A 2,737-nucleotide genomic window follows, 5' to 3' on the forward strand; every position below is an offset into this window, starting at 1 on the left:
AATATGTCCTGCTAGTCCCTTCTGGCTTGCAGAGTTTCTGCTGAAAGATCAGCTGTTAACCTTATGGGGATTCCCTTGTGTGTTATTTGTTGTTTTTCCCTTGCTGCTTTTAATATGTTTTCTTTGTATTTAATTTTTGACAGTTTGATTAATATGTGTCTTGGCATATTTCTCCTTGGATTTATCCTGTATGGGACTCTCTGTGCTTCCTGGACTTGATTAACGATTTCCTTTCCCATATTAGGGAAGTTTTCAACTATAATCTCTTCAAATATTTTCTCAGTCCCTTTCTTTTTCTCTTCTTCTTCTGGAACCCCTATAATTCGAATGTTGGTGCGTTTAATGTTGTCCCAGAGGTCTCTGAGACTGTCCTCAGTTCTTTTCATTCTTTTTTCTTTATTCTGCTCTGCAGTAGTTATTTCCACTATTTTATCTTCCAGGTCACTTATCTGTTCTTCTGCCTCAGTTATTCTGCTATTGATCCCATCTAGAGTATTTTTAATTTCATTTATTGTGTTGTTCATCATTATTTGTTTCACCTTAAGTTCTTCTAGGTCCTTGTTAAATGTTTCTTTCATTTTATCTATTCTATTTACAAGATTTTGGATCATCTTTATTATCATTATTCTGAATTCTTTTTCAGGTAGACTGACTATTTCCTCTTCATTTGTTAGGTCTGGTGGGTTTTTGCCTTGCTCCTTCATCTGCTGTGTGTTTTTCTGTCTTATTTTGCTTCTCTTACTGTGTTTGGGGTCTCATTTTTGCAGGCTGCAGGTTCGTTGTTCCTGTTGTTTTTGGTGTCTGTCCCCAGTGGCTGAGGTTGGTTCAGTGGGTTGTGTAGGCTTCCTGGTGGAGGGGACTAGTGCCTGTGTTCTGGTGGATGAGGCTGGATCTTGTCTTTCTGGTGGGCAGGTCCACGTCTGGTGGTGTGTTTTGAGGTGTCTGTGGACTTATGATTTTAGGCAGCCTCTCTGCTAATGGGTGGGGTTGTGGTCCTGTCTTGCTAGTTGTTTGGCATAGGATGTCCAGCACTGTAGCTTGCTGGTCATTGAGTGAAGCTTGGTGCTGGTGTTGAGATGGAGATCTCTGGGAGATTTTCACCATTTGAGATTATGTGGAGCTGGGAGGTGTCTTGTGGACCAGTGTCCTGAAGTTGGCTCTCCCACCTCAGAGGCACAGCACTGACTCCTGGCTGCAGCACCAAGAGCCTTTCATCCACACGGCTCAGAATAAAAGGGAGGAACAAGTAGGAAGAAAGAATTAGAAGGAAGGAAGGAAGGAAGGAAGGAAGGAAGGAAGAGAAAGAAAGAAAGAAAGAGAAAGAAGGAAAGAAAGAAAGAAAGAAGGAAAGAAAGAAAGAAAAAGAAAGAAAGAAAAAGAAAAAGAAAGGAAGGAAGGAAGGAAAGAAGGGAGGGAGGGAGGAAGGAAGGATGGAAGGAAGGGAAAAAGGAAAGAAGATAAAGTAAAATCAAATATAAGATAAAATATAATAAGAACTATTAAAATAAAAAATAATTATTAAGAACAAATAAAAAGAAAAAAAATATTAAAACAAAACAACAAAAAAAACGGACAGATAGAACCCTAGGACAAATGGTGGAAGCAAAGCTATACAGACAAAATCTCACACAGAAGCATACACATACACACTCACAAAAAGAGGAAAAGGGGAAAAAATCATAAATCTTGTTCTCAAAGTCCACTTCCTCAATTTGGGATGATTTGTTGTCTAAAGGAGGGATGGAAGGAAGGAGGGAAGGAAAGAAGAAAGAAAGAAAGAAAGGAAGGAAGGAAGGAAGGAAGAAAGAGAGGGAAAGAAGGTAAAGTAAAATAAAATAATTAAAATAAAAAATAATTATTAAGAAAAAAAAATGGACAGGTAGAACCCTAGGACAAATGGTGGAAGCAAAGCTATACAGACAAAATCTCACACAGAAGCATATGCATACATACTCACAAAAAGAGGAAAAGGGGAAAAAATCATAAATCTTGCTCTCAAAGGTCACCTCCTCAATTTGGGGTGATTCGCTGTCTATTCATGTATTCCACAGATGCAGGGTACATCAAGTTGATTGTGGAGCTTTAATCCGCTGCTTCTGCGGCTGCTGGGAGAGATTTCCCTTTCTCTTCTTTGTTCTCACAGCTCTCAGGGGCTCAGCTTTCGATTTGGCCCCACCTCTGCGTGTAGGTCACCAGAGGGTGTCTGTTCTTCGCTCAGACAGGACGGGTTAAAGGAGCCGCTGATTCGGGGGCTCCGCCTCACTCAGGCCCGGGGGAGGGAGGGGCACGGAGTGCGGTGCGAGCCTGCGGCGGCAGAGGCCGCCGTGACGTTGCACCAGCCTGAGGCGCGCGCCGTGCGTTCTCCCGGGTGAGTTGTCCCTGGATCCCAGGGCCCTGTCAGTGGCAGGCCGCACAGTTTCCCTGGAAGCGGGGTGTGGGTAGTGACCTGTGCTCGCACACAGGCTTCTTGGTGGAGGCAGCAGCAGCCTTAGCGTCTCATGCCCGTCTCTGAGGTCCGTGCTTCTAGCCGTGGCTCGCGGCCGTCTCTGGAGCTCCTTTAAGCAGCGCTCTTAATCCCCCTCTCCTCGCGCACCAGGAAACAAAGAGGGAAGAAAAAGTCTCTTGCCTCTTTGGCAGGTCCAGACTTTTCTCCGGACTCCCTCTCAGCTAGCTGTGGTGTACTAACCCCCCTGCAGGCTGTGTTCACGCCGCCAACCCCAGTCCTCTCCCGGCGCTC

This window comes from Lipotes vexillifer, unplaced genomic scaffold (genome assembly GCF_000442215.2).
Source record: "Lipotes vexillifer unplaced genomic scaffold, Lipotes_vexillifer_v1.1 scaffold822, whole genome shotgun sequence".
In the NCBI taxonomy this organism is placed as follows: Eukaryota; Metazoa; Chordata; class Mammalia; order Artiodactyla; family Lipotidae; genus Lipotes; species Lipotes vexillifer.